The following is a 13,777-nucleotide window of genomic DNA, read 5'->3' as shown; positions in this document are numbered from 1 at the left end:
TCTAAACAGGAATGTGGGAGATATGATCAGTAATTTCGCAGATGACACAAAAATTGGTGGTGTGGTAAATAGCAAGGAGGAAAGCTTTAGATTATAGAATGATACAAATGGGCTGGTCAGATGGACAGAGGAGAGTGGCAAATGGAATTTAACCCTGAAACGTGTGAAGTGTTGGCTTTCTGGAGGAGTAAGCAGGCAAACGAATAAACAATGAACGGTAGGATGTTGGAAGTACAGAGGACCAGAGGAACATTGGGATGCATGTCCAAATCCCTGAAGGCAGCAGAACAGGTAGTTAAGAGGGTTAAGAAGACATATGGGATACTTGACTTTATTAGTCGAGGCATAGAATATAAGAGCAGGGAGGTTATGATGGAGATGTATAAAATGTTTGTTAGGCCACAGCTAGAGTAGTGTGTGCCGTTTTGATTGCCACACAATAGGAAGGATGTCTTTGCAACAGAGAGAGTGCAGAAGAGATTCAGCAGGATGTTGCCTGGGCTGAAGCATTTCACCTGTGAAGAGAAACTGTTTAGCCTGGGTTGTTTTTCTTAGTAAGGAGTCTAACAACACCAGGTTAAAGTCCAACAGGTTTATTTAGTAGCAAACGCCACTAGCTTTCGGAGAGTGCTGCTCCTTCGTCAGGTGGAGTGGCAGACCTCCCACTCCATCTGACGAAGGAGCAGCACTCCGAAAGCTAGTGGCGTTTGCTACTAAATAAACCTGTTGGACTTTAACCTGGTGTTGTTAGACTTCTTACTGTGTTTACCCCAGTCCAACGCCGGCATCTCCACATCTTGTTTTTCTTAGAGCAGAGAAGGCTGGTGGGGGAACCATAGAGGTGTATTAATTAAAATTATGGGGAATATATATAGGGTAGATAAGAAGAAACTTTCCCCCTTAGTGAAGGGGTCAATAACCAGGGGGCATAGATTTAAGGTCCGGAGCAGGAGATTTAGAGAAGGTTAGAAACAATCTTTTTCATCCAGAGGGTGGGGGAATCTGGAACTTACTGCCTGAAAGGGTTATAGATGTGGAAACCCCTCACATCATTTAAGAAGCATTTAAATGAGCACTTGAAATGCCATAGCCAACAGGACTCAAGCCAATTAGAATCATAGAATCATTACAGTGCAGAAAGAGGCCATTCGGCCCATCGAGTCGGCACCAGCCACAATTCCACCCAGGCCCTATCCCCATAATCCCATATATTTACCCCAGCTCGTCCCCTGACACACTCAGGGACAATTTGGCATAGCCAATCCACCTAACCTACACATCCCGACACTAAGGGGCAATTTAGCATAGCCAATGCACTTAACCAGCACATCTTTGGACTGTGGGAGGAAACCAGAGCACCTGGAGGAAACCCATGCAGACACGGGGAGAATGTGCAAACTCCACACAGACAGTGACCCAAACTGGGAATCGAACGCGGATCCCTGGTGCTGTGAGGGAACAGTGCTAACCACTGCTCCACTGTGCCGCCCAAGTTGAAAATTGGGATTAAAATAGGTATTTGACGACTGGCACAGACACAATGGACCGAAGGGCCTCTTTCAGTGCTGTAAAACTCTGTGACTCCATACTCTAAATGCATCTGTACTATCTGCTTCAACCACTCCTGATGGTAGTTAGTTCCACATTCTCATCCCTCTCTGGGTAAATTCCCTGTGGGACTTCTTGGTGATTGATTTATATTGATAGCCTCCAGTTATGTTCTTCCCCGCAAGTGGAAACATTGGGCAAAATTTTAATGTAACTGATGTGGGTTAAACTCATTGTTGGGAGATCCCGGGGGAAGCCTGCATCGTTTCTGTGGGGGAGGCCTGACTGAACTAAAACCCAGCTTGGGGCCTCTCCAGATTCTCGACCCCACAGATGAAAATCCGGCACCGCCAAGCTGTCAGCCAATCAAAGGCCAGCAACTCTCCATTGCAGGTAGTAACCCGGGAGTGATGGATGGTGCCAGTCTTAACAAGGGAATGCTATGGAATTCCTGGACACAGGTGAGTGAGGGCAGGGTGAGGGCACTGGAAAAGGGGTGCAAGGGGGGGGAGCAGGTGTTGGAGACAAGGACAGGTTTTCACTTCCAGCCACCATTGCGGCTGGGTCCTACCAGGAACACGGTACCTACTCTTGCAACTCGGCCAACATTGTCTACCTGATACGCTGCAGGAAAGGATGTGCCGAGGCATGGCACATTGGGGAAACCATGCAGACGCTACGACAACGGATGAATGAACACCGCTCGACAATCACCAGGCAAGACTGTTCTCTTCCTGTGGGGGAGCACTTCAGCAGTCACGGGCATTCAGCCTTGGATCTTCAGGTAAGCGTTCTCCAAGGCGGCCTTCACGACACACGACAGCGCAGAGTCGCTGAGTAGAAACTGATAGCCAAGTTCCGCACACATGAGGACGGCCTAAACCGGGATGTTGGATTTATGTCACATTATCAGTAACCCCCACAGCTCGCCCCCTGGACTTGCAGAATCTCACTGGCTGTCCTGTCTGGAGACAATACACATCTCTTTAACCTGTGTTTAATGCTCCCTCCACCCACATTGTCTGTATCTTCAAGACCTGGCTGGTTGTAGGGATTCACATTCTAATTAGTATTCTGTAACTTGATTTTGTGTCTCTGTGCACTGTTTGAGAGCAGATTTCCACTCCATCTGACGAAGGAGCAGCGCTCCGAAAGCTTATGGTATTTGCTACCAAATAAACCTGTTGGACTTTAACCTGGTGTTGTGAGACTTCTTCCTTTGAATGAGCACAGAGTGCCTAACAATGAGGGAGCCCCTCTGTTAGGCCACTGGCAAACACAGTAGGGTTTGATTGGCAACCTTCCGGAAACACGGGAAAACCGAAACAGCTAACTTTTAATCCCTGATTCAAGTCAACGCCAGGATAATTGGTGTCACTGAGCTCAATAATGAGCCTAACTGACAGCCGACAATGAGCAGGCAAGTTCCCCATGGCTCCTTCCGGCCTTGAACTTAATCACAAGTGGTTTTTACACCACTGGGAGACTGACGTGCAGCTTCTCCCACAATTAGGTTGACCCCACCACCATGAAGGGCTCCATTAAATCCTGCCCATTCTCTGTATTCACTTCGTCAAAACCTTTCAGAATTTCAAAGACCACTGTCACCCCTCAGCCTTTTATTTTAAAGAGAGAAGATCCCACCTACCAATCTTTTCCTCATTTCCACGCTCATGCGTTTCTGCTATTATCCTTGTCAATCTTCTCTGCCCCCTCTCCAGTTCCTCTATATTCTTTTATGATACGATAACCAAACTGAATGCTGAACTCTTTAAGTGTGCTCTAACCAAGGCTCAATACAGGTTTAGCACAACTTCCCCACTTTTCAATTCTACCCCTCTGGATATAAAACCTGGTACTTGTTTTACTTGATGTATGGCCTCGTTAACCTACGCACAATGTTTAGTGATTGATTTGTTCTCTGAATTCCCTTTGTTTCTCTTCTTCGCCTAGACTTGCCCTTTCCAAGTCATCAGTGGCGGCACAGTGGCACAGTGGTTAGCACTGCTGCCTCACAGCGCCAGAGACATAGGTTTGATTCTAGGCTTGGGTGACTGTTTGTATGGAGTCTGCACATTCTCCCCGTGTCTGCGTGAGTTTCCTCCGAATGCTCCCACAATCCGAAAGATGTGCTGGTTAGGTGCATTGGTCATGCCAAATCCTCCCTCAGTGTACCCGAACAGGTGCGGGAGTGTGGCGACTAGGGAATTTTCACAGTAACTTCATTACAGCATTAATGTAAGCCTATTTGTGACACTAATAAATAAACTTAAGTGACCTCTGTATTCTTCCTACCAAAGTGCACTACCTCACATTTATCTGTGTTGAACTTCATTTGACAATTATTTTCCCATTTTGCAAGTTTATTAATTTCCTCCTGTAATTGCTTGCGATCCTCCTCAGTATTGACTTTCCCCCTAATATGGTGTAGGCCTCGAATTTAGAAATTGTGTTTTTGATTCCAAAATCTAAATCGTCAATGTAAATTGTAGACAGTATTGATCCTTTAGAATGCCAATTCCCACCTCTGCCAACCCCTTTATTCCTGCTCTCTTCATCAAAACTAGTTAGCAATCCATTCTAAAATTTTAGGGAGGGAATTCCAGAGCTTGAGGATCAACACAACTGAAGATATGGCCTCCAGTTGTGCAGTAAATGGAGAGGGAAGGTTTGGTTGAGGGTGCAGCCCGCAAGAACTGAGGCCAATAGCCAGAAAGAAGCCAGGCTGAAACCTGATGGGCAAAGGGGAAGGGAGCATACCTGTCTTTGCTATAGAGGGAGTACAGCAAAGGTTTACCAGGCTGATTCCTGGGATGGCAGGTCTGTCATATGAGAAGAGATTAAGTCAGTTATAATTATATTCACTGCAGTTTAGAAGCGTGAGTGGGGATCTCATAGAAACTTATAAAATTCTAACAGGGTTGGACAGACTATATTCAGAAAGAATATTCCCAATGGTGGGGGAGTCCAGAACTAGGGGTCATAGTTTGAGGATAAGGGGTAAACATTTTAGGACTGAGGTGAGGAGAAATTTCTTCACCCAGAGGGTGGTGATTGTGTGGAATTCACTACCACAGAAAGTAGTTGAGGCCAAATGTTGTGTGATTTCAAGAAGAAATTAGGTATAGCTCTAGGGGCTTAAGGGATCAAGGGATATGGGGGGAGGGTGGGATCAGGATATCGAATTTCGTGATCATCCATGATCATAATGAATGGCGGAGCAGGCTTGAGGGGCCGAATGGCCTACTCCTGCTTCTATTTTCTATGTTTCTATAGTTGTGATTGCAGTATTGACTTGGTGGTATGTGTAGGTTGCTCAGCTTTGTCATCACTTATGGGGGGATCTTGGGTCATGGAAGCACTCATTAGGGGTTGTGAGAGGACTGGAGGCATGGGGAGGGAGACAGTGCCTGTGAGCTTTTGGGGTCGAGTGAGGGTGGATTCACTCAGAAGGGTGTGAACAGCTCAGAGGTTTGGAGAGCGCTCCCCATTGGAGAGCTGGCAATCATTGCACAGGGAGCCTGGATTCATAGTGGGTAAGCTTGGGCATGGGAGGAATGATGTGGGCATGAAAATGGACAGGATTCTGAGAGCTCACATGCGTTGTTGGGCTGTGAGCCACCTGACCAGGAAGAGCGCGTGTCGGGCAGATGATTGAACAGTAAGGCCTCAGATTGAAGAGGCTGCTTTGCAATGGATGGACATCTAAATGAGTTGAAGATCATTATGGATCGGTTGGGAAATGTTTGGAAAGGTTGGCTGGCAAGTACTTGGGCTGATCGGGTAAGTGAGCAGGTGGTGTGAGATAATCAACCAGTCGGTAAGAAATGAAGTGGAATGGGTACTTGGAGTGCGAACGTTGACAATTCTCATGGAGTCGAGGAATGTATGGCCTGGATTTTCATCCTTGAGATGGGTAGCAGAGACCATTGAAGCCCTCTGGGGGAGGTCAGAGGCAGGGGACACAGTGCCCCTTGGGCAGTGCCAATCTGGCACTGCCAGCATGGAACCCTGGCAGTGCCAGCCTGGCATCCTGGCACTGCCCTCTGAGCATCCTGGCACTACCAGCCTGGCACCCTGCCAGAGCGCACTGGGGACTGGGCAGTGCCAGGTGGTGGGGCCATGATGGGGGCTAGGCTATGTGAGGCGGGGCAATGATGGGGAGACAGGAGGATACTCTGCAACAGTATTGGGGCGCCGATTGGCTGGGGGGTATCAGGGCGGTGATAGGCCAGTGGGGGGGTATTGGGGTGGTGATTGGCTGTGGGGGGGTATTGGGTGGCGATTGGCCACGGGGTACTATCGGGGCAGTGATTGGCCAGGGAGGCCAGCGATCATCTGGGGAGGCCAGCGATCGGCCGGGAAAGGCCAGCAATCGGGGGATGGGGGAGGTGATGTCTGGGGGGTGGGTTGGAGGGGTAGGGACAATATTCGGGAGGGTGGGGGGAGTGACAGATCGCTCAATGTTCAGTGTACACTTGTACACAGAACACTGAGAGATCAAGGTGCATGCACAATAGCCCCCCTTGCAGTCAGCAGCCAGCTTCCCGTGAGAATAGACTCCGTGTACTCCCCCTATTGGCGTGAATCACACTTTGTCTCTTCTTTTGCACTAAGTGCCATGCGATTGCATCTGAGAACTTGCCCAAAAGTGGGTGCGATTCTCTCCTGTTTTCATGCTCATTCGGCACTTAGAAGTTTTTTGGTAAGATCGTCTCCCCCCCTCCCCCCAAGTATTCTAATCATAGAAACCCTACAGTGCAGAAGGAGGCCATTCGGCCCATCGAGTCTGCACCGACCACAATCCCACCCAGACCCTACCCCCATATCCAAACATATTTGCCCGCTAATCCCTCAAACCTACGCATCTCAGGACTCTAAGGGGCAATTTTTAGCATGGCCAATCAACCTAACCCGCACATCTTTGGACTGTGGGAGGAAACCGGAGCACCCGGGGGAAACCCACGCAGACACGAGGAGAATGTGCAAACTCCACACAGACAGTGACCCAAGCTGGGAATCGAACCCAGGTCCGTGGAGCTGTGAAGCAGCAGTGCTAACCACTGTGCTACCGTGCCGCTAATGTTGTTCTAAAGTTCTAAGGTTGTTTCTGATCTGTAACGAAGAGTAACACCAAGTGTGGGATGCATGGATAATGATATCTCTGGTCTATAATTCCAGCTCTGTGGGACCTATTTTTCTCCTTCCCACTCCCTCTGGCTTCACTTATAGAGTCATAGAATCCTTACAGTGCAGAAGGAGGCCATTCAGCCCATTGTGAATGCACCAACACAACAATCTGATCGGGCCCTATCCCGGTATTTACCCTGCTAATTCCCCTGACCCTAAGGTACAATTTAACATGGCCAATCCACCTAAACCCACACATCTTTGGATGGGAGGAAACCGAAACACCCGGAGGAAACCCACGCAGACACAGGGAGAACGTGCAAACTCCACACACACAGCCACCCGAGGCCAGAATCGAACTCGGATCCCTGGCTCTGTGAGGCAGCAATGCTAACCACTGTGACCCCCATGCCGCTGTGAGAGTCACTGTAATGCTGACAGTGGCTGGATCTTGATCTCACCTTTGCGGATTTGGTTATAATGAGGTCTGAGGCTGGATATGGCAGAACTCCATTCAAGCGCAGGGCAATGCAACCAAAAATAGATGTGCCTGAATTTCAAGGCCTTCTTTGGCTTGGATTCCAGTTTTATTTGATGAAGCACCTTGGTTATTTTACTCCATTGAAAGTAAATGTAAATTGTTATTGAACATTTGAAATGTTTCAACAGAAGTAAGATAATAGAAATGTTAGTCATGATCTGAAGGAGCCAGCTATAAATTCATGGCATGTTTCAGGTGCAGGATTTTTATTGGGCTTTGCCAGGCTGCATTCAATTATTAATCTTGTTTGATCTTTCAGAAGGTGACTATGTATTTCCTGTTTCAATGTTCACCTCTCGTGGTCTTCCTGTAAAAGGAGTTTTGATGCACTGTTTTTAACTACTAGGGATTGATCACAATCATTAATGCTACAAATGCACCAAAACTCTTATTTATTCGCAGCAAGGGCTCCAGTGGCTGCAACATGCTCTATAATTCAACATGACTGCGATGTGTGTTGAGTAGGATGATATCAGCTGGGCTCCAGGAAATAAAACACATACTTTGGTTCCTCTGGAAGGTTGGCTACCAAATCTTTCCTGCTGGGATTCTCTTCAGAAGGAAGAAGTGTCCATCTTTTCTCCCCCCTCCACAGTGGTTAGCACTGTTGCCTCACAGCGCCAGGGTTCCGGGTTCAATTTCGGTCATGGGTGGCTATGTGAAGTTTGCACATTCCCCCCGTGTCTGTGGGGGTTTCCTCCGAGTGCTCCAGTTTCCTCCCACAGTTCAAAGATATGCAGGTTAGGAGGGATTGGCCATGCTAAATTGCTCCTTAGTGTCAGGGGGATTAGCAGGATAAATATGAGGTGGAGATGCTGGTGTTGGACTGAGGTGGGCACAGTAAGAAGTCTCATAACACCAGGTTAAGGTCCAGCAGGTTTATTTGCAATCAAATAAACCTGTTGGACTTTAACCTGGTGTTGTGAGACTTCTTACAGGGTAAATATGTGGGATTACGGGGATAGGGACTGAGTGGGATTGTTGTCAGTGCAGGCTTGATGGGCTGAATGGCCTCTTTCTGCACTGTATGTATTCTATCTCGGAATAGCCTGCAGCAGTTCCTTCTTTGATATCATCAAATTTACTGCGGATAGTTGGGAACCTGTCTCGGGGGCAGGGAATTCATATGGTGTTCATGGAAGTGGAAATGACTAGGGTTGGGAAGCATTTTCCGATCAGGGCCATTGTGATCTCCTGGACTCGTTTCGATCGCCTCAGGGGGTCGGAGAGGAATTTCCCAGATTTTTTTTTCCCCATATTGGCCCTGGGGTTTTTCACTCTAGGTTTTCGCCTCTCCCTGGGGATCACATGGTCTGGAATAGGGGGTGGGGGTGAGTTAATAGGTTGTAATGAACAAAGCATCGTAGCTGTGAGGGACAGCTCGGTGGATAGGATATTGGTATGTAGATAGGCTGAAAAAATTGGGCGGGGATCCTGGATTCAGGATTCAATCCTGGACCGGGGAGCGGCGCGGGCTTGGAGGGCCGAAGGGCCTGTTCCTGTGCTGTATTGTTCTTTGTTCTTTTGTTCTTTGTTGAAGGGAGGACTGAGTAGGTGTTGATGGTGTTATCAGTGTATAGTGATCTACAACTCCAAGGTGCCACTCAGTCACACCTCCCGGCTATGCCAGCAGAGTCAGGGGAAGGAGGCCCCGAGTCAGAGCCAGTTAGTTGCTTGCTAATTACCTTGGCTTGGATACAAGGGTTTCAGGGCGGGATCCCGTGAGTCACTTCCTGTGCTTGTTGGGCCCCTATTCTTCCCTCAGTTCTGCCAGAGCAGTCAGACTCGAGCCTGCCTCTCTCGCAGACTGTATGTCAGGAGAACTCCAACCACTGCCCAAGCAGGAAAGCTCAAGACAAAGCAATTCAGCACAGTGAACCATTGAAGTATTTATGTTAAAGCAGCGCTTTGATCAGTGACCTGAGTTCATTGAAATACTGCTGGTAAGTGTCCAATTTTTTTTCCTCTCTCCTTTGAAATCTAACAATCTACTGTTCTGCTGCTCGTGCTGCCTGTGACGAGCTGTCTGGGAGCCATCTGGAGCTGTATGCTAGTGTTTCTAAAGATCTCTGAATGCACTTTGCTCTGCAGATTATATCCTGGTACAGTGTGGCACTTCTGGCTTTGCAGAATCACAGAGGTCATTGTTATGTATAGATTAAAGCAGGCAAGAAATCTAACTGCACATTTTGCTGGCAGCTTCTCCCTGACTGTATGCAGAATGTATAGTTCACTACTTCAATTAAAGGGTAGCCTGTCTCTTTTGGATATGTCCAGCTCCTGACCGCTTCAATTACCATTTGACACTTCAGGGAAAGCGGTCGTATTTTTTTCGTAAAATTTCATTAACCATCGCTCAGGTCTGCACCCCTAAGATATTATAGAATTGCAGCAGCAGTTGCCCACTGTATGGGGAAAACCGCTGTAAGACTTTGGCTTGGTCAAGCTTCCAATGTTGCTCTGAGTCACCTACTGGGTGATATTGACAGGGACAGTGAGGGGACGGGGTGAGGGGGGTGAGGTGTGGGGCGCTGGAAGAGTTTCTACAGATGGGGAGTCACTCTTGAAATTGCAGGCTCGCTCTTTGAAACTCACACGTTGAAAGTGAATCCATAAACATCAGCTTTCAGCAGCAACTGGCTGAGTCCTGTGAGTGCTTCCCTCCCCAGCTCCCGTTATCTCAAATCCTGTATTAGATTACCAGCCCAGCATTTGTCCCAAAGCTTCCCTTGTCCTCAGAGAGCCAGAGCAGTCATGCTGCTCTGAGAGTCTGTAATTGGGTACAAATGCTTTGTCAGCAATGTTTGCCCAAATCACAATCAGACCCAAACAAATCTCTACCATTTAGATGGGAAGATTTTCTTTCCTTGTAAATCTGTGGATTTTGATAATTGCTCGAGTGTTGCTATGGTTCGCTCCAGATTATCTGTGCAGTCTGCGGAAGGGCTGGGATGGAAGTGAGGAATTTATCAATTTTGCATGAGATTTCAAGGTTTCGAGTTGGAACACCATTGCTTGCGGTTTTAAGCGAAAACAGGCCTGCTGAGCATGTAGGAATGGAGAGAAAAGGAGATGTGGGAAGTATGAAGGAGTCAACATAAAACCAAGATGACAAGGTTTTAAGAACAATGTGCTCCTTAAAGCAGAACCCACTCTTGAAATGTTGCACACACCGTCATTGGCAAGCAGTGCCTTTCTGCAGAAATTTCAAAGATTCAGAGCGGTCTCAAGTGAGGTGTATTTGAGAACAATGTGAAAAGAGTGTGATTTAAGTGAGGAAAGGCTTTGAGGAACATCCCAGGTTCTCCCAAGTATTTCACACATCAGTGATGCAGGGTGTTTGGTGGCGGTGCTATGTTAACAGACTCATTTACTATCAGGGTGTGAAAAATTGTAATTAGGGATGGGCAATAAATGCTGGCCTCGCCTGTAAACACAGTAAGAAGTCTCACAACACCAGGTTAAAGTCCAGCAGGTTTATTTGGTAGCAAAAGCCACTAGCTTTCGGAGCGCTGCTCCTTTAACCTGGTGTTGTGAGACTTCTTACTGTGTTTACCCCAGTCCAACGCCAGCATCTCCACATCATGACTAACCTGCAAAACCAACATCTCTTGAAAGGATTTTAAAAAATGGACATTGAAGGCAATTCATCAACCAGTACTCCACCAGAAACAACTGAACCCCAAAAGGTTAAATTGTTTTAAACTGCGTGCCCAAAATGCAAAAGTTAAGAAACAATCATTCAAATATCTAGATAACAATATTCACAGCACTTCCAAAAAGTACTTTATTGTGTAAAATAGCTTGCGAGGTTTTGACATTATCGGCATTACATGGATAGAAATATTACTATAACTTTCTGAGGAAATATTTTGGAATGCATTTTTGGTGATCAAAGGTTCGGTTAGATGCTTCGATTTGTCACTCACTTCCTAAAAAAAAATCTCCTGGTTTTACACTTCATCTCACCCAAGTGGCCAATAGCCATATGTGAGCGGTTTGAGAGGGTCACCAGGGTATTTGATCATGGGGGAGGGAGGGGAAATTAAAGTCCAGCTGGATTTTGACCCGAGCTGGTGGTTTTTCCTTCCTTAACCTGTGAGCGCTGAGGTGAATTACATTATCATCTATCCTAGGCTGGACACCCTTTTCAACCACTTTTCATAGAAAGCATTCTTTCCGGATGTATCACAGCTTGGTATGGCTCTCGCTCTGACCAAGACCCCAAGAAACGACAAAGGCTTGTGAATGTAGCCCAGTCCATCACGCAAACCAGCCTCCCATCCAGTGACTCCGTCTACACTTCCCACTGCCTCAGCAAAGCAGCCGGCATAATCAAGGACCCCACACACCCTGGACATTCTCTCTTCCACCTTCTTCGGTCAGGAAAAAGATACAAAAGTCTGAGGTCACGTACCAACCGACTCAAGAACAGCTTCTTCCCTGCTGCCAACAGACTTTTGAATGGACCTATCATATATTAAGCTGATCTTTTTCTTCACCCTATCTGTAACTGCAACATTATATTTTGCACCCTCTCCTTTCCTTCTCCCCTATGTACTTTATGAACGGTATGCTTTGTCTGTATAGCGTGCAAGAAACAATACTTTTTACTGTATCCCAATACGTGTGGCAATAATAAATCAAATCAAAGGCTTTTTGCCCATTGAATCATACAGGGCGTGCGATTTGCTATTATGCAAGGCTGGATTCCAAACCCTACACTGAATATTCTGTGGACAAATTTTACCTTTCACACCCTGATATTACAGCAAACCGAGTTTCTAAATTCACTAGCCAATTACAATGCCAAACACGACCTTTGGAAAGAAAAACTCCCATTTGTATAATGCCTTTCGCAACCTCTGATCATTCCAAAGTGCTTGGCAGCCAAAGAAGTACTTTTGAAGTATAGTCACTGTTGTAATGTAGGAAACGGGATTTTAGCACAGCATCCTGAGATAGCAATGTGAAAATGACCAGATAATCATTTTATTTTTGTGATGTTGATTGAGGGATAATTATTGGCCAGGATATCAAAGATAATGCCCTGCTCTTCTTGAAGATGCTGCCAAGGAATCTTTTCATAGAATCACTACCGTGCAGAAAAGGCCATTCCGTCTATTGAGTCTGCACCAATTCTCTGACAAGAGTATCTTATCCAGGCACCCTCCCCCCCTATCCCTGTAACCTCATGTATTTGCTCTGATAATCCCCCTACCCTTCACACCTTGGGACACTAAGGGGAAATTTAGCATGGTCAATCCACTTAACCTGCATATCTTTGGATAGTGGGAAGAAACAGGAGCACCCGGAGGAAACCAACACAGACACGGGAAAAATGTGCAAACTCTGCACAGACCCGAGGCCAGAATTGAACCCGGGTCCCTGGAGCTTTGAGGCAGCAGTACTAACTATTGTGCCACCATGCCACCTGTCCATCTTAGAAAGGAGACAGGGCCTTGTTTTAAAGCCTTGTTTTTGAAAGACCGTGCCTTTGACAGTGCACTTCCTCAGCATTGGTTAGCACTGTTGCCTCACAGCGCCAGGGACCCGTGTTCAATTCCGGCCACGGGTCACTGTGTGGAGTTTGCACATTCTCCCCGTGTCTGCGTGGGATTCCTCTGGGTGCTCCAGTTTCCTCCCTCAGCACAAAGATGTGTGGGTTAGATTGATTGGCCATGGTAAATTGACCCTAGTGTCAGGGGTTTAGCAGGGTAAATATGTGGGGTTACAGAAATAGGGCCTGGGTGGGATTGTGGTCGGTGCAGACGTGATGGGCCGAATGGCCTCCTTCTACACTGCAGTGATTCTATGATTACTCTGTCAGCATAGATTTTATGCTCCATGCATTGGAATGGCACTTGAAGTCACAACCTTGTAAATCAAAGGCGGGAGTGTTTCCAATTGTGCCACAGCTCACACCTATATAAGCATAATAAGAACCTAATATTATCTTGGATCAGACAGTGCTATACAACATGTAATATACACATACCAAGTGGTTGCTTGGTATGTGCAAAAGTGGCTGTCACTTCAGTTCATTCTGGAAAAAAGTGATACATTTTGAGAGGAAAGACTTCTGGCATGTAAAGAGTCAGCATCACTGAGGAAGAACCTGCACAGGACTGATGTGTGGGAAGTCCAGCAGTAAGGGGCCTGCTGGAAACTTCTTATCAAGCTTGTGCACAGCCAGTTGCTGAGCACCCTTGATTTGGGCATGTGTAGTTTCTGTGCAGGAACCTCCTAACTTCAAACTATCAAGGCTGTTCTGGATAATTCTTTCAATTTCATTGCTGCCTTTGCAAGATATGATGTGGAGATGCCGGCGTTGGACTGGGGTAAGCACAGTAAGAAGTCTCACAACACCAGGTTAAAGTCCAACAGGTTTATTTGGTAGCAAATACCATAAGCTTTCGGAGCACTGCTCCTTCGTCAGATGGAGTGGATATCTGCTCTCAAACAGTGCACAGACACAGAAATCAAGTTACAGAATACTAATTAGAATGCGAATCTCTAAAGCCAGCCAGGTCTAAAGACTCCATCTGTCTAAAGACC

At 46.8% G+C, this 13,777-nt stretch overlaps 1 protein-coding gene across 4 annotated transcripts in view; it reads left to right on the top strand.

Annotated features, from left to right (window-relative positions):
* fhl3a (four and a half LIM domains 3a) overlaps nucleotides 1-13,777 on the top strand; it is a 160,573-nt gene that overhangs the window by 27,986 nt on the left and 118,810 nt on the right. For 2 of the 4 annotated variants that reach the window (XM_078237814.1, XM_078237815.1), the window contains exon 1: nucleotides 9,011-9,162. The exons of 1 other annotated variant lie outside the window; for it this stretch is intronic. The gene's annotated coding sequence lies outside the window, so the exon portion shown is untranslated. Of the gene's footprint in view, nucleotides 1-9,000; nucleotides 9,163-13,777 lie in introns of those variants that run through there. One more of the 4 variants, XM_078237813.1, reaches the window with a different exon arrangement.

Source organism: Mustelus asterias, chromosome 21 (assembly GCF_964213995.1).
Source record: "Mustelus asterias chromosome 21, sMusAst1.hap1.1, whole genome shotgun sequence".
NCBI lineage: Eukaryota > Metazoa > Chordata > Chondrichthyes > Carcharhiniformes > Triakidae > Mustelus > Mustelus asterias.
The sequence above is the reverse complement of the archived record's forward strand: the minus strand, read 5'-3'. Positions and strand labels throughout refer to the sequence as shown.